Below are 22,993 nucleotides of genomic sequence, written 5' to 3'. Positions count from 1 at the left end.
AGTGTGAATGGTTGTCTGTGTCTATGTGTCAGCCCTGTGATGACCTGGCGACTTGTCCAGGGTGAACCCCGCCTTTCACCCGTAGTCAGCTGGGATAGGCTCCAGCTTGCCTGCGACCCTGTAGAAGGATAAAGCGGCTAGAGATAATGAGATGAGATGAAATATTAACGGGGCTAGAGAAAGTGATAAAAGAGCTGTACTAGCAGGATACTTACGAATTAAAAAGTTGAGGTTATATTCTTGCAAGAGACGCATTCTGACAGCACTAATGAGGTGGAGTCGGGTATTTGGAGGGAAGGGAACCATATTTTAAGTCATGGATCGAACACTAGTGCAGGAGCAGCAATTCTCTTCGCAAGAAATATTAATGTCGCGGTGATCTCAGTAACTGAGCTCGTAAAGGGGAGGGGTTTAGTTGTTGAAGCCGAAATTCAGGGCACCTTGTTTCTTTTTATAAATGTTTATGCACGTGATAGCGGCCCAGAGCGCTTGAGTGTTTTAGGAAAGATAGACACCATGTTGCAACAGTGCGGTAAAGATTGTTTTATGGTAATGGGGGGGGGGGGGACACACTGGAACTGCACTACTGATTTTATTTTAGACAGAAATGGGGAGGAGCCGCATCCCCAGTCTAGTCAGCTGCTTCACAGCCTCATAAAAAAGGCCAATTTTATAGATGTAAGAAGCAGAAATGTAAAATCAAGACAGTACACATGGGTAAAGGCACCGGTGCTTTAAGGGGGGGGGGGCTTCGGGGGGCTCAAGCCCCTGGGCCACAGCCAATCAGGGGCCTCATAAAGGGGCCTTGTAATATTAATAAAATAATAAACTGTCGGAATCGTGGGCCTACATTAATGTACGGATAGAAATAAGGTTAGAAATAAATGAGCGCACAGTAGCCTGCTGTAAGAGACATGGTGGATGTGGTTCGTGAAACGAACACCCACAACTGGACCAGAATAAAATGGAACAAAATGTAACGTCACGCACGAAAGCGCGCCAAAGACTGCAGACTACTGAGACACAAATTTAGAGGCTTTGAAAGATGAAGCATTCACATGTTAGCGGGGCGCATAAAAGGAAAAAAAGAGAGAGATGCAGGTAATGATAGAATCATTGCCTGAAGTCACAGACTTTAGCCTATAATGTTCACAGTTCGGGCAGCAGACAGAGTAAGCATACTGAGGGGAATAGCAATACAAAGCTAGCGCAGATCCACATTTCTCGCTAGCTGTGTTGGGTGTGTTGTTAACCCGTGCGGATTTAAGTGAAATGCTTGAGAAGTTCTGTGGTCAAGACAACGTTTTAAGGTAAGGACGCTTGATTATTAATGTTTGCCTGCCGTGGCTTGTTGTTGACGAAAGGCCCACGTGATTTTGCCTTATGCAGCTACTGCTAGCGTCATGCTTTGAACTAGGTTAAGCTCATTTGTGCTAAAGGATGGGTTTATTGAAGGACTTTGATGTAGCTAGTTTCTTTTTTAAAAAATCATATGCTCAAAACAGTATGCCCGTGTTCATCATGTTTAACTTTTTTCTTGATGGAGTGCGTGAAATATTGTTGCAGGTGGTATTTCGATGCAGTCATGTCAAAAAGGCAGTTGAATGCACGGTCTTATTCAAGGAGAAGGAAGACTTGCATGATGCTTGAACATAGATCGGTAAAATAGACCCTAGTAGGACTCGGTTTCGTGTATTTCGGTCTGTAGAGTTATGAGTTTGGTTGCTGTCCATGGTGTTTACATTTCATATGGCCGCCGAGCCAAGTACCTTGACTTGCAGTGAATGTTTGTTTTCATGCCACCAAGCTATTTTTATGTATTTTATTTTTTAAAAGGACTTGTCTGTAGGTGTGTGTGTTTTATGTTTACAACACATAGGTCTGCATTATAGCACACGCGCGCTTGTGTGGTTATCTCTGGCCATGCCCCTGCGTGAAAGTTACACAGTATCACTGTCCTGTCTGTGGTAATAATCAGAACCGGCTCTGTAATGATAATGCATGCGTTCTTCTCTCCCTCTGTGGTCGGATGTGTTGAGCAATGTGAGCGTGGGCCTTGCGCAGCTACGCTGAGCCAAACGTAACCTATCGTAGGCTTCTAGGCTAATTATGCGCTTACACTGTAAATGCTTGACACGTATTGCAAATAAAATAAGAGTGTTTTCCTGGCCAACGGTAAGGGTAGGGTTGACAGGTAGCCGATAAGGGGCCTCAAAAAACCCAGTAGCTCCTGGGCCACGGGTGTTGATAAAGCGCCCCTGGGTAAAGGTGTCTGATGCTGTTTTTTTCTGCTGCTAGACGAGACAGAATATACATGAGCAGTTCATATAATAATAGAATAATCAATGCTTTTATATTCCCCAATGGTTTTACTGATCATCACATGACAACTGTTGGCATAAACATGATTAAATGACCACACCCACATTATTATTGCCATTTTAATATAAAATTGTTACTTGATATGGTATTTTCTGAAAATTTTATTTGATTTTGGAATCACTGGAAACAGAAGAAAAGTGAATTTGAAAATCTGAGTCAGAGGTGGGGAAAACTCAGATAAAAACTTTTTGCCAGAACTATACTGCATGTGCTACTGCGAACATAAAAGCAACTATTAAGAGGCTGGAGAAGGAGATTTTGTACTTTGAAAGCAACTTAGAAAACCAAAATGCTCCAGAGGTGAGCAGGGCACTGCAGGAGAAGAAGCAGGACTTGAGTTTCTTTCTTCGAGAACGAGTGAAGGGGCGCTGGTGAGAGCCAGAATGGCTGCAGTGACAGACATGGACGCCCCCAGTGCTTTCTTCTTCAAACTTGAACAGAAGACGGCACAACAGAGACAAATGCTGCATCTTTGTTGACCTGATGGGTCCCTGACAACAGACCCAGCTGAAATGAGGAACCTGGCAGTGGCCTTCTACTCCGAGCTCTACGCAGTTGTTAATGGTGATGAAGAGAGCGCAGCCCAGCTTCTTCAGGGACTACCAGAACTCAGCCCAAGGCAGAAGGAGACCCTGGACACCAACATCACATTCAGAGAACTTACGCAAGCTGTTCAGCAGCAATCAGCAGGACACGCACCTGGAATAGACGGACTGCCAGCTGAGTTCTACAAGCACTTCTGGGGAGTGCTGGGGGAGGACTATCACAATGTGATGAAGGACTGTACAATGAGGAGGCTACTGCCGGCGTGCTGTTCTGTCACTGCTGCCGAAGAAAGGAGATCTGGGCTCACTCAAGAACTGGCAGCCCATTTCCCTTCTCTGCCTGGACTATAAGACTTTAGCAAAGTGTCTGGCAACTAGACTAAAAGTTTTTTTTAACACTCTGGTTCATAAGGATCAGTCATACTGTATGCCTGATAGATCTATCATGGACAATTTGTTTTTAATTACAGACATTATAGAGATTGGAATCACAGGGAAATATAATGCGGGCCTTCTATCACTAGATCAGGAAAAAGCTTTTGATCGGGTAGGACAGGACTACCTTTTTAATGTTCTTAAAAGATTTGGATTTGGGGAAACTTATATTTCTTGGATTAAGCTCCTGTATGCTGATGCTTCGGTCATGGTGAAGGTGGGAGGTGGACTGAGCTGTCTGGTTCCAGTACAGAGGGGCATCAGACAGGGCTGTCTGCTCTCTGGACAGCTTTATAGTCTCGCTATTGAACTCAGTGGTTTTAGTATTCCAAGTGACCCCACAGGAGAAAAATGTATATTGTCTGCATATGCAGATGATGTTACAGTTTTTATTATGAAGCAGGAGGATGTAGTAGAACTTAATGCCAGTGTGGCAATATATGAGAGCGCGTCCTCAGCCAAAGTCAACTGGGGAAAGAGTGAGGGACTCCTCATAGGTAGGTGGGAGAACACTGGACCACCACAAATACCAGGGGCTTACAATGAGGAAAGGATGGGATGAAGTTCCTGGGAGTGTTTTTAGGGACAGACAATTTAAAAAAAAAAGAATTGGGAGGGCATGCTGGAGAAGGTGGTTGCCAAGCTGTCAAAATGGAATTGGGTATCATCTCAGTTGTCCTACGGGGGGAAGGTCTTGGCGACAAACAACCTGGCTGCCTCCACCCTGTGCCACAAACTTGGCCTCCTGGAACCACCTGTGGATTTCATACGCGAAATGCAGAGGAGACTGGTGAATTTTTTCTGGTCGGGCCAACACTGGACTAGGGCACCAGTGCTCTATCTACCAGTACAAGAAGGGGGACAGAGCCTGATCGACATACACAGCCAGATCTCCACTTTCCAGCTGCAGGCAGCGCAGAAGCTGCTATACAACAAAGATGCAGTATGGAAAAAAACAGCAAACACATTCCTGAGGAAAGTGGAGGGCCTTGGCTACACCCAGCAGCTGCTCCTGTTGAACACACAGCAGATGGAGTTGGGGAGCCTTCCCAACTTCTACCAGTCGATGCTGTGAACATGGCAGCGGGTGTTTACGGTTCACAGGAGCCTCTCTCAGCCAGAGAAGTGGATCCTCAGAGAGCCTCTGTTGTATAAGCCATGGATCTCATCAAGACTACTGAAATCCAAGCGTACAGGCATCTCTGCAGAGGAGCAGGTGCACGACACTGGCTCAGCTGAGAGAGAGCGATGGGTGGAAATTGGCAGCCTTCATACAAAATGTCACTGGGTTACAGTCCCCTCACCTAGTAGAAAAATTCATCAGTGAAGAAAAGAAGAAGAAACCTTTATTCATCACATGCACACTTCAAGCACAGTGAAATTCATCCTCTGCATTTAACCCATCCGAAGCAGTGAACACACACGCACACACACACTCAGAGCAGTGGGCAGCCACACCAGAGCACCCGGGGAGCAGTCAGGGGTTCGGTACCTCGATCAAGGGCACCTCAGCCCAAGGCCACCCCACGTCAACCTAACTGCATGTCTTTGACGCTGCCTGAGGGCTGCGGAGGAACCTCAAGGAGGCCTGATGCAGAGACGAGTGAGCACAACAACGATTGCCCACCCTTCACTGTTTCAGCACCTGTGGAACAACCACAAGAAGAGGATGAGGACATGCTCCTCTCTTTTTGAACTCCAGTGCTGGGGAGCTTCAAGAGCCTCTCCAAGAAGGCAATCTACACTACTTGTGTAAAAGTGACACACCAGGCAGCACTGAGAGGGCTCAAGGCCTCGGGGTGGTCAGGTTTGTTTGGCCCAGACTTCTCCATGAAAGGACACTGGTGAGCCCTCTACAACCCCCCCAGAGAAGCGAACTGCCGATCTACAGTGGAGAGTGATCCACAAAGCCATAGCTACAGACAGACATGTGGCACACCTGAATCCAGCAGTAGCAAGGGAGTGTTCCTTCTGTGGTCAAGACGAAGATGTAGAGCACCTGTTCCTGAACTGAAATTGGGTAGAGAACTTGTTTAGACTGTTGAAGGTGTGGTTCAGGGACCTAGGGGAGGAGTTCTCGCCTGAAACGTTTATAGGAGGGCCTAAATATAGTGTCAACAAGAAGGGAAAAGTTTGTTTATTGAATTTTTTTTATCAGGCTTGGCAAAAATGGCTATCTGGAAAACCAGAAAAAATAATAACCTTGGGGCTGGTCCAACAGATGTGGTGGGCGTGGTGAGGGGGATGTTGGGAGCATAAATGAGGATGGTCAGCTGATTTTGAATTTTTAATGATTGGTAATGATTCTTATGATTTACTGTTCTTATAGTTTTTAGTTTTTTGTTTTGTCTTACTATTAAAGGAAATGTACAAAATTGTTTATGTTTTTCTTTTTATCTTGGTTTTACTGTTTTATCTCGTTTTTTTATATTTGGGTGTTTTTCCCTTTTTAGGATCTTTTAGAAAGAGTATATATTTATTAACTTGTTAAATTATTTGCACATTATTTTAGTGATTTTATATCTTGTTTCTGAAGTAGCGCTGTCTTCAACGATTGAATAAAAGGGACATAAATCTCAAATCTCTCTCTCTGTGTTAGTCTGTCTCTCTCTGTCTCACTCACTGTCTGTCTCACTCTCTCTCTGTCTCTCTCTCTCACTGTCTCTGTTTTTCACAGGAATAAGAAATGAATGTACAGCGCTACTATTTGTCTAATATTAAAGATAAACTATATGACCAAAAGTATGTGCACCCCAGTAATCACACCCTGTTGAACGTCTCATTCCAGATTTATTCCCCTTTCCTGTTATAATGAGCTCCACTCTTCTGGAAAGGCTCGCCACTAGATTTTGGGGCGTGGCTGTGTGGATTTGTGTTCATTCAGCTACACGAGTGTTAGTGAGATCAGACCCTGATGTTGGGATGTTGAGGTTCCAGTTCATCCCAAAGGTGTTCAGTGGGGTTGAGTTCAGTCAGGGCTCTGTGCAAGACACTCGAGTTCTTCACTCCAACCTTCACACATCATGTCTTCATGGAGCTCTCTGTGTGTACAGGAGCATCGTCCTGCTGGAGCAGGTTTGGACTCTTAGTTCCAGTGAAGGGAAACTGTGATGTGACAGCAAACAGACACGTTCTACACCATGGTGAGCTTCAGAGTTTGGAGTAACAGTTTGGAGAAGAACCACATCAGGGGTGTGATGGTCGGGCACATACTTTTGAAAATTCAGAACTCGCACTAACAGTCAGAGATCATCTCTAGATCAGTATCTCAGTGTCTCTCACACACACACACACACGCACACACACACACTGCTGCTCAGTCAGTTACACTGTATGAATATTAATGAGAACGGTGAGTTGTGAGCTTTTACATCGTCACAAAATGTAAAACAATAAAACAGTTTTTTTTAAATGTTGTATTTAAACTCAAACTTCTTTTTTTCTGCCATGGAGAAGTGAAACTGATCAGATCTTGTTATCCGAGTCGTTTGAGCGTCACTGAGACTGAACAATCTTCTCTCTGATGCTGCACAGCTTCCACTCCTTCCAGCTTCCAGCTTCATCACCTCCCTCTCCATTTCCCCTCTGATTTTGTTGGAATGCGTTTAAAGATCTGAAAATATCTGAGTGTGATCGTAAAGTGGGAATCTGATCTCTGCAGTGGAGACAGAGCAGAGCAGAGAGGAAACGCCTGAGTCACGTCTAATCTCATCACTCTCTGATAAATCATCTTTTTAAAGCAGGATCACATCACTCTTCACTGTCTGTGTGTGTGTGTGTGTGTGTGTGTGTGTGTGTGTGTGTGAGAGAGAGAGATAGACAGGACCCCCAGGTGCATAACTCTCTCATAACTTCTGAACAGCGCCTCAGTGTGTAAATTCAGTATTTAATCCTGACTGAGTGCTGAACTCTCCTGTAAACAGGAGTCCGAGGAACCATCGGGTTAAACACTCATCACACAGTAATCCCTGAAGCTCACATCAGCTGGAGATGTGAAGTGATGAGTAAACGCGCAGTGCTGAGACTGCAAGTTGCTCTTTACTTCTGTTGGTTTTCCCTTTTATTTTGGTGATAAAACAGAAACAGCACAAAAAAATATTTTAAAGTCCTGAGATGCAACACCATGATCAAAAACGGCACCTTCAGTACACACACACACACACACACACACACACACACACACACACACACACACAGAGTGTTTTATCTCACTTCCTGTGTGCTGTGTTCTTGGTGATTTAAATGCTGCATCATAATCAGATTCACTGATCACATCACACACATTCTCTCTCTCTCTCTCTCTCTCTCTCTCTCACACACACACACACACACACACACTTCATTTTCTCCTCCAAAATAAAAGCTCTTCATTCGCATGTTGGTTTGGTTCAGTGTTTCTCTACATGCACTGGGAGATTTTATCTGTTTAAACAGAAAGCAGTCCAGTCAATGACCTTTGCCCTTTGACCTGACCTTTCCTGAGCACCCAAGTACCAGATATTAACTCAATTAAATAGTTAAATAATTAATCTTGCTGTAACCTAAACACCATCAGGATTATTTATAGAAATATCTCCATGATGATCTTCTCCATCAGGACACAGTGGAGAGCAGCACACTCATGTGACTGGAACTCAACCCATTCAGTTCAGTTTTATTTTTATAAATAATATCACAAAGCAGCTTCACAAAAATATATAAATAAATAGTTAGAGAAATGTGAAAATCACCATTTTGCTACATTTTATTTTTATCTTTGCTCCTTTATGATTATTTCAGCAGCGTAAACATGACTCTGAACTGAGTTTTCATGTTCGTTAGAGAAACTACTGAATCCTGAGTGCTTTATTAACTCTGAATCAGCACCATGGACAGCGGCTACACTGCCGACACGCGTTTCAGCACCATCACATCTCTCACGTGTCCAAACCATCACCCGACTTTCACATTCGCAAGCGATCCTTCATTTTCTACAGGCACACAATTTCAGCAACATTTAAAATCAGAAACTCAAACTCATTATGATGTTGGAAAGATGCAACAAACCCAAACGATGAGATGGAACGATTCCTCAAACTGAACCTACACTGCGTGTGCTCCAGAGTTTCTTCAGTTCCAGCTTCAGCTCCTACCTGCACTTCATTCCCATTTACTGTTTGACGCAAAAATGAAAGAAACCCTTCAACTGAAGAAGATGAAAAACGTGGTTTCATTTTCTGTCATTTACGAGCTCATTAAACGTGTAGAGAAACATTCTGAAGAAAAATGAAACTGGAAGGAAGGAGCAAAGATCACTGGTGAGTGTACAGACTGTTGCGAGTACAGTTAGCTTACTCTGCTAATCTAATTTGAGAAAGAAGCTCAGCATTTAAGTCAGACATAAACGCATATTAAGCAAGTGTTTCCAGGCAAAACAAACCTCGCCCGGTAGCACTTATGATGAAGGAAGATATTGGAAAAAAATATCGGTCCCCTATGGGTCCATGTGGCTTATAAATCATAGTTTTCTGATCCCGTGTCCATACAGTAAATACAGCATATATATTTACTCTCTGAGGCAGGAGCCACAAAAATGAAGCGTAATCCAAAAATGAACAATATAAAAATCACAGAAGTAAAATATACCAAGTGTCTGTATTTTATATTATTCTACTCTTCCCTCTTACAGTTTTCCAAACTGAACCCTCCGAACCGAGGCTGACACACACACGCTGTCGCCACGACCCAAACCCTTATTTCCCGGAAATGGCCCGACGCTAGAGCTCAGTGGAACGCACTTTCCCTCTGGAATAACCATAAACATGTCTGAAAGCCGTTTCTTTAGTTTAGTCAGTTTATTTCGAACGGTGAACCGAATTGTACACGCTCACCGGCCATTTTAATAGGAACACGTGTATGCGCAGTGCATGGCTGTTACACTCTCACATTCTTACAGCATGATGACGAAGTGACTCGCGCCTCTATATGAGGCAGTAAACACAACAAAAACAATTTTGACCTTTTTGGTGACCTTGACTGGATGACCCTCAAAATGTTGGAGGTTCTATTTGAGACCAATGCCCATCTATCCTCAAAGTGTCATGAAGATTGGTCCAGCCATTTTCCCGTAATATCATTAACAAAGAAACAAAGAAACCTGACTGAAAACAATACCTCGCCCCCTGGTGGACTCTGTCCTGGGCAAGGTAACCAAAGTGATGTAGAAATCACACACTGTGCTGTAGAATGTACAGTTTTACTAATCCTGTTTATCTAAAAATCCTGGAGAGGCCACGCCCACAAGTGACAAACTACAAGCGAGAGGAGAGCATCATCACTGATCATGCACTGTGAGTGCAGGATCAGTGTGGACTCCTCCACAGATTAAAGAGTAAAGTTCAGAGGATCTCAACATTACATCAGGAGTTTATGGAGCCCAAACAGGAAGACCTGATTCTGCCAGAGAGAGAGAAAAACAGAGAGAGAGAGAGCGAGAGAGAGAGAGAGAGAGAGAGAGAGAGAAAACACTGAGCAGCTGGAGCACCAACATGCCAAAGCTCATTGTCTTTCACAGCAACATCCCCACAGGATAAAGGGACGGAGAGTCGCAGCGTGACGTCCACCAGCCACTGGAAGGTCACAGGAAATGGTAAGAGTCAGTACGGCTGGAGAGAACGAGAACCCTCTGTGATCTCGCTCAGAAGATGGTGATGGAGTTTGGATTGAGCCACAAGCAAAAGAATGATGAGCATCTAAAGAAGAAAACTTCAGTGGAACTAATCCCAGATCGAGACCATCAGGGTTCATGTGTCAGGATTCCATTAGGAAAAGAGGAATAAAGAACCAGGAGCTGACAGACCAGTCTCCACCTTTCACACAAACTGTGTGTGTGTGTGTGTGTGTGTGTGTGTGTGTGTGTGTGTGTGTGTGTGTGTGTGTGTTTAACAGCTTAAAATGAGTTAAATTCTGTATTTTCTTTCCCCTCAGTCCCCCTGTGAGACCCTGGAGCACTCTCACACTCTCCCAGGAGCTAATTTTCACCAGTTAGAAAATATTTTCTTCTCCTCATTTTAACGACACAAACGACTCCAAACTTTGTGCTTCTGGGATTTCTGTGTGTCGCCTCAGTAGGAAAGAGTTTTTATCTGAGCTCAGGTGGGAATACGGAGTGATGGAGAGTCATTCAGAGAGAGAGAGAGAGAGAGAGAGAGAGAGAGCTCTGAATGTGAGACCTGCTGAGAGAGAGAAAGAAGAGCAGAGTAGCATTTTTCCATCTGGGTAAAGCTCAGAGTATAAAAACTATCAGGTGTCATGCGCGCGCACACACACACACACACACACACACACACACACACACACACACATATTAGACAGTGTTCCAATGCAGAGGGACATGTGCCAGCTCTTTTAGTCATTGTTTTTCCATCCAGTGTTCACCCTGCTGTTGTACACACACACACACACACACACACACACACACACACACACGACTGCATGAACCGCACTGTCACTGTGATGGATGGACAGAGTCAGAGACAGACAGAAATGTGGGCAAAATGACAGACTGGGAGAGAGAGAGAGAGAGAGAGAGAGAGAGAGAGAGCACCTGATGATGGTTTCTGAGGATCTCAGTTCATTACACTGAGAGGAATGTACAGACCCTGCAGTGTGTGTGTGTGTGTGTGTGTGTGTGTGTGTGTGTGTGTGTGTGTGTGTGTGTGTGTGTGTTTGGCTTTAAATGTGGAGTATGAACCAATGAAATTCTAATCAAATTTGTTTACAGGGTCCATAACAAGCTCCTAATATAAAATGATAAATGAATTAATGTATGAAATTTATATCCAGACTGTAAATAAATGGAATCGGGTTCTTTGTGAGTTTCTACTGTTAAACACACGACACAAATTAAACTAAACTGAACTGATCTTATAATTCACAATACTATAGTGAATGGGCGGAGTTATGGGTGGAGTTATGGGTGGAGTGATGGGTGGAGTTATGGGTGGAGTGATGGGTGGAGTTATGGGTGGAGTGATGGGCGGTGTGATGGTCTGTGTGTTTTTAATGTGCTTCCAAAACAAAGCACTACACTGTGATCAGTGTGTTTGTTCTGTATGATGTTCCTCAGTGTGTGTGTGAGAGACACCGCGACACACTGCGTTGTAGATGTCCTTCATGTCCATCCCACAGGGGATTGTGGGAAACACTTCAGTTATATAAACAGAAACTCCAGCAGTGGCCTGAGTCGCGTCCCTCAGACTCCGTTCCTCAGAGAACCAACGAGCACGCGATGAACGAAGAAAACCAAAGAGAGAAAATAAATCAGTGACTGCTCAGAGTCAGAGCGCCTCTCACTGTATGTTTAATCATCACACACTGATGAGCTTTTTCTGAGAAGGAAATCATTTAAAAGTGGTTACACACACACACACACACACACACACACAGTCTAAAGCCCAAAATGCAGAAATTGTGGCATGTTTGGGTCTAAAATTCTGAATGTTCTGGAAATTGTAGCTGAGATTTGCTCCCATTTTTCTGCCCATTGTTGAGTTTATTCTGCTTCTGAATGATTCGTCTTCATGAAGAATTCTTATAAAGTTTTTTTTAGTTACATCTATAAATAAATATAAACATCTATAACTACAGCACGTTCACTTTGGAAGTTCAAATTCACTCGAGAAACATTTCACTGTTGATTTTAAACGTGTCCGTCTCCACTTGTGAGATCTGAGCTGCATATTTTCACTGTTGGCTCTACGTATCACTGTTACAGTTAAACATGACAGCACACGGCGAGGACACGACTCCACACCACACAGGTTCTCACGAGCTCCAGCTTTCATCAGACTGAGAGTGAAATGATGTGAACGGGTGGAGAATCAGTGGGGAATTAATTCCAGTTCCACAATGCAGCGTGTCGTCCGGCACCTTCACCTGGGAATCCAATACGCTGCAGTTAGTGGAAAAATCCCAGCGAGCCGCTCTGCCTCGGGGAGAACGTTCTCCATCTCGATCTCCACCTTATAAAAGTGTCATTACATTTAGCAGATGGAAAATGCCCAGTTACATGTTAATAAAGTTTCGCCTTCACAGAGACAGGATTTAAACAGGCTGGATATGAGACAGAGAACATGGGGAACACAGAGAACACGGGGAACACAGAGAACTCGGGGAACACAGAGAACACGGGGAACACAGAGAACACGGGGAACACAGAGAACTCGGGGAACACAGAGAACTCAGGGAACACAGAGAACTCGGGGAACACAGAGAACACGGGGAACATGGAGAACACAGGGAATGCGGGGAACACAGAGAACACGGGGAACACAGAGAACACGGGGAACACAGAGAACACGGGGAACACAGAGAACACGGGGAACATGGAGAACACAGGGAATGCGGGGAACACAGAGAACACGGGGAACACAGAGAACACGGGGAACACGGGGAACATGGAGAACACAGGGAATGCGGGGAACATGGGGAACACGAGAAACATGCAGTGGTGTCACACAACATCGCTGATCAGTCTTTCCTCTGCTGTAGCCTGTGCTCTGAGCTCCATGCTGCTTTTTCTGGGTCGTGTCCCTCAGTCAGACATGCTTTATTGCTTTATTTTTATGTCTTTGTCTTGGTTCTAGTTCCAGAGTCCTGTTACTTTTGTCGCCTTTCAACCTCTGTGTGTATTTTGATTTTTCAAATTTATTCAATTTAATAAATATATTCTCTTTTAATCACAAGGCCATTTATAACTATTCTCTCTCTCTCTGTCTCTCTCTCTCTCTTTGTCTGTCTGTCTGTCTGTCTGTCTGTCTGTCTGTCTCTTTCTCTCTCTGTAAAGGTAATGACTCTGTTGTTCCAAGAAAACATACAGCTACATGTGAAACACACACACACACACACACACACACACACACACACACACACACACACACTGCAGTCTCTAAAGGAGGAGGGAATGATGTAATTAGTCTCAGGTCAGTGCACGGATTAATTCTGATGTTCTTTTCCCTCGGTTGTGTTCAGAGGAACTCCGAGTGAGCAGCGAGATGTTCAGCGACAGCAGGAAGATTTTAATTGTTCTATAACTTTGTTTAATGTGTGTGAAGTTAAAATGCTCGATTTAAACAAGGATCAAGACGCCATGACCCTGAAAAGCTCAAATAAAGAACGTTCCACATTTATTTGTGGAATATTTCAGGTTCTAAAGTGTTTGTAGCTCCACACGGCTCAGTGAGAGGCTCTGAAGTGTGATTCAGCTCGCTCAGGAGTGTGTGTATGCGTGCGTGTGTATGCGTGTGTGTGTGAGAGTGGGTGCATGTGTGTGTGTGTGTGTGTGTGTGTGTGTGTGTGTGTGTGTGTGTGTGTGTGTAAAAGATCTCAAATAAAAATTTCAATTAAGAACTGACGAAGCCACCACAACCTGCTCTGTGTAAATAATGAGTTAAATTTCTCAGAGGATCTTTTCTCTCAGTTCTCTGCGACATAAACAATGATGTCATCAAGTTTCCTGGTGTGTAAGGAACCATGGTGTTTCAAGCAAAAACATGCCATGACATCAGTTTAAATTAAATTTCAGAGGAGAGAAAGACAGAACATACAGTGAGACCAAAAAATGTGAGAAAGAGAATAAGATGAGAGAGAGAGAGAGAGAGAGAGAGAGAGAGAATAAAAGTGATGAGAGGAAACAACATGACAGAAAACCTGGAGATGCAACATTGTGGAACCCGACAAAGAGAATAAAGAAGACAGCGGAGTGTCGACGTGGAGAGAATATTAATCAGTTCATCATCCAGCACTATCCACCCTCCATCACCTCCCCAGTCCAACACACACACACACACACACACACACTCACCGGCCACTTTAATAGGAACGTGTTGTTGGTTCTAAGCTCCCTGTTCTTGGCTGCAGGAGTGGAACCCAATGTGTTCTTCTGCTGTTGCATGCTGAGATGCTTTTCTGCTCACCACGGTTGTAAAGAGTGATTATATGAGTTGCTATATCCTTCCTGGCAAAAAAGCTCGAACCAATCTGTCCATTCCCCTCTGACCCTCTCTTATCAACAAGGCGTTTGTTTCCACCCACAGAACTGTCGCTCACTCACTCAGTGTTTTTTGTTTTCCGCACCATTCTGTGTAAACTCTAGAGACTGTTGTGTGTGAAAACCCCAGGAGATCAGCAGCTTCTCATCTCATCTCATTATCTGTAGCCGCTTTATCCTGTTCTACAGGGTCGCAGGCAAGCTGGATCCTATCCTAGCTGACTACGGGCGAAAGGCGGGGTTCACCCTGGACAAGTCGCCAGGTCATCACAGGGCTGACACATAGACACAGACAACCATTCACACTCACATTCACACCTACGCTCAATTTAGAGTCACCAGTTAACCTAACCTGCATGTCTTTGGACTGTGGGGGAAACCGGAGCACCCGGAGGAAACCCACGCGGACACGGGGAGAACATGCAAACTCCGCACAGAAAGGCCCTCGCCGGCCACGGGGCTCAAACCCGGACCTTCTTGCTGTGAGGCGACAGCGCTAACCACTACACCACCGTGCCACCCATCAGCAGCTTCTGAAATACTCAAACCAGTCCATCTGGCTCAAACCAACACCCATACCCAGGGGCGCCGCCAGAAATTTTGGGCCCCATGAAAGTTTAGAATTTTGGGCCCCCCAACTTTGCCCACCCTCGTCACAATTGCACTATTGTCACATGTAACCATGTCAAACACTTGACTGGTGTCCGTTATTAGCAACACTTTAATCTAGCAAACTGTATATGGCGCTCGCTCATTAAAAACTTCAATCCTAAAGCATTTATGGGTTGTATTGCTGCTTACCTCCTTCTCCAAAGGGGGGTTCAGTGGTTTGGTAGGGCGGAGGTCCCCCTGAGGCTGAATCTGTGCATATTTAGGGCACCCCATTAGTTATGAAACTGGTTATTAGCACTAGTTATTAGCACCAGCATAACGTAATATTTCATCTTGTTTATCACACAAGTCAGTTCAGTTGTTAAAATGGAAAAAATGTCACTGTACAAACTGTAAAAGTGTTCTCTTGATAGGCTAATCCAACCACGTTCATACTGTTCATTTACCATTCGCTAATATTTTGAACACACACGTGAGCGATAGCTACCTTTCTTTGGGAAAAACTGAGTGACCAGTTGCCTGCCTCTCCGGTCCCTCTCAGCTTTCAGCTGCCTTTCTTTACGTTTTTGACAGCCGCTCTTCATATTTAGCGATCATAGACTGTACGCACTCCACTGCTGGCTGGCTGCTGCTGCACCGCGACACAGCAGCAAGTAGCGTTGCACTGATCAGCACACAGATTTAACGCATCGCGCTTCTACCAGAACTGGACCGTCCCATTTCGCAAAAGGGGGAGGGTTAAATGACAATATGTTGAAGAACTCAAGAAATAGACAACCTTGTTCAATTAGCTCATTTTACCAGATGGAATATTGCATTGTTGTTATTTCAAAAGTCTTATTAAAATCATTAAAAGCATATTATCAGCCCCTTAAAGGGCCCCATGGCAGTGCTGGGCCCCTAGAATTGTTCTAACCTTTCCCCCCCTGGTGGCGCCCGTGCCCATACCACAGTGAAAGAAAGTCACACTGTGAGCAGGGCCGTAACTACCATTGAGGACACCGAGGTCATGTCCTCGGCATTTTTTTCCCACGGTATTTTTTTTTCACTCAGAAATGTGAAATTAATATATGATGAAAATCGTTCTGACTTTGATCGGTGGAAAATTCTAAATTCAGCTTGCATCCCCCTGTTCTCATTTGTTTGTCTAAAAATAAAGTCCACATAATCATTTTTAAACGAAGCTGAAATATCCGACATTGGAAACATTTCATATTAGGCAGCCTCGCGATAGTCAGCTCAGCACCGCGGGATACACAAGAGCTGAGAAGTGTTCTCATCAAGGTCCGACTCCGCAGCCAGGCAGTTTGTCAATTAGTCGTGGAATCTGAAAATTGACATAAGATGAAGAAGTCTACTACACTAAAACAAACCAAACTCAGCTCTGGAAAGTCAACAAGTGAGAGAAAAAGAAAGAGGGAAGAAGGGGAGTTAATTTTGCCAGTCCGGAATGCTTATGATCATTAACAGTGCAATTTTAATTAGCATTTCAAGCAACAACAGTGGAAGCCACTTAGCTAGATAGGATTTTCGTTTTCCAGGCGGCACAAACTCTTTTATTCTCTCTCTCGATGTGATTTGGTGCGTTTCAGATTAGAAAAGGCTGGACAGTCGGGACCTGTTGTTTATGAAGTTACTGGGTGCTGACGAGACTTGAGCTATTTTGCTAACTTACCAGACTATAGGCTAACGGGAACACAAGACACTATTGTTTTGATCATTGGTTGTATTTTCGAACGGAAATGAAAACGGGTAGCAAACTTATTATGTTCACATTTTATTTACAACATGATGCACCACCTCTGACTGCTTTCTGTCAATCATGAGCAGCCCAGCCGCGTTCACAGCTCCTCCTCCAATCAGCAGCTGGAGATGAGCCTCCTCTCGGGAAGTCTTGTCCCGCCCCTCTTATTGACTCCCATCTCCAGTGAGGCTCAGTCTCCCAATGGAGCGGTTTAGTCGGTTTTGTCCAATAACCGTCTAGTATTTTGCTATTGAAAAGGGCAGATATTTTTTAAAAAGCAATTGAAGTCCATTCAGGCTCGGCTAGATTGCGTTGTCACTCTCACTCACTCACTCACTCACTCACTCACTCACTCACTCACACTCTCTCTCTCACTCACTCATTCTCACTCACTCACTCACACTCTCTCTCACTCATTCTCACTCACCCTTCATCACTCAAACTCTCTCTCACTCACTCACTCAGTCACTCACTCACTCATTCTCACACTCACTCACTCACTCACTCACTCACTCACACTCTCTCTCACTCACTCACTCACTCACTCACTCATTCTCACACTCACTCACTCACTCACTCACTCACTCACTCATTCTCACACTCACTCACTCACTCTCACACTCACTCACTCACTCACTCACTCACACTCTCTCTCACTCACTCACACTCCATCGCTCAAACTCTCACTCACTCACACTTCATCACTCAAACTCTCACTCACTCACTCACTCACTCACACACTCTCACACTCACTCACTCACTCACTCACTCACTCACTCACACTCACTCGCACACACTCATTCTCACTCACTCACACTCACTCACTCACTCACTCACTCACACTCACTCACTCACTCACACACTCACTCGCACACACTCATTCTCACTCACTCACACTCTCTCACTCACTCTCACTCTCACTCACTCACTCACACACACTCACTCACTCACTCACTCACACTCTCTCTCTCACTCACTCACACACTCATTCTCACTCACTCACTCACTCACTCACACACACTCACTCACTCACTCACTCACTCACTCACACTCTCTCACTCACTCACACACTCATTCTCACTCACTCACTCACTCACTCACTCACTCACTCACTCACACTCACTCACTCACTCTCATTCTCACTCACTCACACTAATTCACTCACTCACACTCCATCACTCAAACTCTCTCTCACTCACTCTCACTCACTCACTCTCACTCACTCACTCACTCACTCACTCACTCACACACACTCATTCTCACTCACTCACACTAACTCACTCACTCACACTCCATCACTCAAACTCTCTCTCACTCACACTCACTCACTCATTCTCACACTAACTCACTCACTCACTCACTCACTCACTCACTCACTCTCACTCATACACACGCCTTCTCACTCACTCACACTAATTCACTCACTCACTCACTCACTCACTCACTCACTCACACTCTCTCTCACTCACTCACACTCCATCACTCAAACTCTCACTCACTCACACTTCATCACTCAAACTCTCACTCACTCACTCACTCACTCACTCACACTCATTCTCACTCACTCAAACTAACTCACTCACTCACTCACACTCTCTCTCACTCACTCACACTCCATCACTCAAACTCTCACTCACTCACACTCCATCACTCAACCTCTCTCTCACTCACTCACTCTCACTCACTCACACATTCTCACACTAACTCACTCACTCACTCACTCACACTCATTCTCACTCACTCACTCACTCACTCACTCACTCACTCACACTCACTCACTCACTCACTCTCACTCATTCTCACTCACTCACACTAACTCACTCACTCACACTCTCACTCACTCACACTCCATCACTCAAACTCTCTCTCACTCACTCACTGAGTCACTCACTCACTCACACTCACTCACTCACTCACTCACTCACACTCTCTCTCACTCACTCACTCACTCACTCTCACTCACTCACACACACTCATTCTCACTCACTCACACTAACTCACTCACTCACACTCCATCACTCAAACTCTCACACACTCACGCATTCTCACACTAAATCACTCACTCACTCACTCTCACTCATACACACGCCTTCTCACTCACTCACACTAATTCACTCACTCACTCTCTCACTCACTCACGCTCATTCTCACTCACTCACACTAACTCACTCACAGTCTCTCTCACTCACTCACACTCCATCACTCAAACTCTCACTCACTCACACTTCATCACTCAAACTCTCACTCACTCACTCACTCACTCACTCACTCACTCACTCATTCACTCACTCTCACTCACTCACACTCACTCACTCACACACACTCATTCTCACTCACTCACTCACTCACTCACTCACTCACACAGACTAACTCACTCACTCACACTGTCTCACTCACTCACACTCCATCACTCAAACTCTCACTCACTCATTGTCACACTAACTCACTCACTCACTCAATCACACTCACTCACTCACTCACTCACTCACTCACTCACACTCCATCACTCAAACTCTCACTCACTCACACTCCATCACTCAAACTCTCTCTCACTCACTCACTCACTCACTCACTCACTCACACTCATTCTCACACTAACTCACTCACTCACACTCTCTCACTCACTCACACTCCATCACTCAAACTCTCTCTCACTCACTCTCACTCACTCACTCACTCACTCACTCACTCACTCACTCACACTCATTCTCACACTAACTCACTCACTCACACTCTCACTCACTCACACTCCATCACTCAAACTCTCACTCACTCACTCTCACTCACTCACACATTCTCACACTAACTCACTCACTCTCACTCACTCACTCACTCACTCACTCACACTCATTCTCACTCACTCACACTCACTCACACTCCATCACTCAAACTCTCACTTACTGACACTTCATCACTCACTCTCTCTCACTCACTCTCACTCACTCATTCTCACACTAACTCACTCACTCACACTCTCTCTCACTCACTCACACTCCATCACTCAAACTCTCACTCACTCACACTCCATCACTCAAACTCTCACTCACTCACTCACTCACTCACTCACTCACTCACACTCATTCTCACACTAACTCACTCACTCACACTCTCTCACTCACTCACACTCCATCACTCAAACTCTCTCTCACTCACTCTCACTCACTCACTCACTCACTCATTCACTCACTCTCACTCACTCACACTCACTCACTCACTCACTCACTCACTCACTCACTCACACACACTCATTCTCACTCACTCACACTCACTCACTCACTCACTCACACAGACTAACTCACTCACTCACACTGTCTCACTCACTCACACTCCATCACTCAAACTCTCACTCACTCATTGTCACACTAACTCACTCACTCACTCACTCACTCAATCACACTCACTCACTCACTCACTCACTCACTCGCACACACTCATTCTCACTCACTCACACTCACTCACACTCTCTCACTCACTCACTCACTCACTCACTCACTCACTCACTCACTCACTCACACTCCATCACTCAAACTCTCACTCACTCACACTCCATCACTCAAACTCTCACTCACTCACACTTCATCACTCAAACTCTCTCACTCACACTCACTCACTCTCATTCTCACACTAACTCACTCACTCACACTCTCACTCACTCACTCACTCACTCACATTCTCACTCACTCACACTAAATCACTCACTCACACACTCTCTCACTCACTCACTCACACTCCATCACTCAAACTCTCACTCACTCACACTTCATCACTCAAACTCTCTCTCACTCACTCACTCTCACTCACTCATTCTCACACTAACTCACTCACTCACTCACACACTCACACACTCATTCTCACTCACACTCTCTCACTCACTCACTCTCTCACTCACTCACTCACTCACTCACACTCATTCTCACTCACTCACTCACTCACTCACTCATTCTCACTCACTCACTCACTCACTCACTCTCACTCATTCTCACTCACTCACACTAACTCACTCACTCACACTCTCACTCACTCACACTCCATCACTCAAACTCTCTCTCACTCACACTCACTCACTCACTCACTCACTCACTCATTCTCACTCACTCACACTAACTCACTCACTCACACTCCATCACTCAAACTCTCTCTCACTCACTCTCACTCACTCACTCACTCACTCACTCACTCATTCTCACACTCACTCACTCTCACTCACTCACTCACTCACTCACTCACTCTCACTCACACACACGCCTTCTCACTCACTCACACTAACTCACTCACTCACACTCTCACTCACTCACTCACTCACTCACTCACTCACTCACATTCTCACTCACTCACACTAACTCACTCACTCACTCTCTCACTCACACTCCATCACTCAAACTCTCACTCACTCACACTTCATCACTCAAACTCTCACTCACTCACTCACTCACTCACTCACTCACACTCATTCTCACTCACTCACACTCACTCACTCACTCACACTCTCTCTCACTCACTCACACTCCATCACTCAAACTCTCACTCACTCACTCACTCACTCACTCTCACTCACTCACACATTCTCACACTAACTCACTCACTCTCACTCACTCACTCACTCACTCACTCACTCTCATTCTCACTCACTCACACTCACTCACACTCCATCACTCAAACTCTCACTTACTCACACTCCATCACTCAAACTCTCTCTCACTCACTCTCACTCACTCACTCACTCATTCTCACACTAACTCACTCACTCACTCACTCACTCACTCACTCACTCACACACACTCATTCTCACTCACTCACACTAACTCACTCACTCACACTCTCTCTCACTCACTCACACTCCATCACTCAAACTCTCACTCACTCACACTTCATCACTCAAACTCTCACTCACTCACTCACTCACTCACTCACTCTCACTCACTCACACTCACTCACTCACACACACTCATTCTCACTCACTCACTCACTCACTCACTCACTCACTCACTCACTCACACAGACTAACTCACTCACTCACACTGTCTCACTCACTCACACTCCATCACTCAAACTCTCACTCACTCATTGTCACACTAACTCACTCACTCACTCAATCACACTCACTCACTCACTCACTCACACTCCATCACTCAAACTCTCACTCACTCACACTCCATCACTCAAACTCTCTCTCACTCACTCACTCACTCACTCACTCACTCACTCACTCACTCACACTCATTCTCACACTAACTCACTCACTCACACTCTCTCACTCACTCACACTCCATCACTCAAACTCTCTCTCACTCACTCTCACTCACTCACTCACTCACTCACTCACTCACTCACTCACTCACTCACACTCATTCTCACACTAACTCACTCACTCACACTCTCTCTCACTCACTCACACTCCATCACTCAAACTCTCACTCACTCACTCACTCTCACTCACTCACACATTCTCACACTAACTCACTCACTCTCACTCACTCACTCACTCACTCACTCACACTCATTCTCACTCACTCACACTCACTCACACTCCATCACTCAAACTCTCACTTACTGACACTTCATCACTCACTCTCTCTCACTCACTCTCACTCATTCTCACACTAACTCACTCACTCACACTCTCTCTCACTCACACTCCATCACTCAAACTCTCACTCACTCACACTCCATCACTCAAACTCTCTCTCACTCACTCACTCACTCACTCACTCACACTCATTCTCACACTAACTCACTCACTCACTCACTCACTCACACTCTCTCACTCACTCACACTCCATCACTCAAACTCTCTCTCACTCACTCTCACTCACTCACTCACTCACTCACTCATTCACTCACTCTCACTCACTCACACTCACTCACTCACTCACACACACTCATTCTCACTCACTCACACTCACTCACTCACTCACTCACTCACTCACTCACTCACACAGACTAACTCACTCACTCACACTGTCTCACTCACTCACACTCCATCACTCAAACTCTCACTCACTCATTGTCACGCTAACTCACTCACTCACTCACTCAATCACACTCACTCACTCACTCACTCACTCACTCACTCGCACACACTCATTCTCACTCACTCACACTCACTCACACTCTCTCACTCACTCACTCACTCACTCACTCACTCACTCACACTCCATCACTCAAACTCTCACTCACTCACACTCCATCACTCAAACTCTCACTCACTCACACTTCATCACTCAAACTCTCTCTCACTCACACTCA

This window comes from Neoarius graeffei, chromosome 20 (genome assembly GCF_027579695.1).
Source record: "Neoarius graeffei isolate fNeoGra1 chromosome 20, fNeoGra1.pri, whole genome shotgun sequence".
Taxonomy (NCBI): Eukaryota; Metazoa; Chordata; class Actinopteri; order Siluriformes; family Ariidae; genus Neoarius; species Neoarius graeffei.
Note: the sequence above shows the minus strand (reverse complement) of the source record.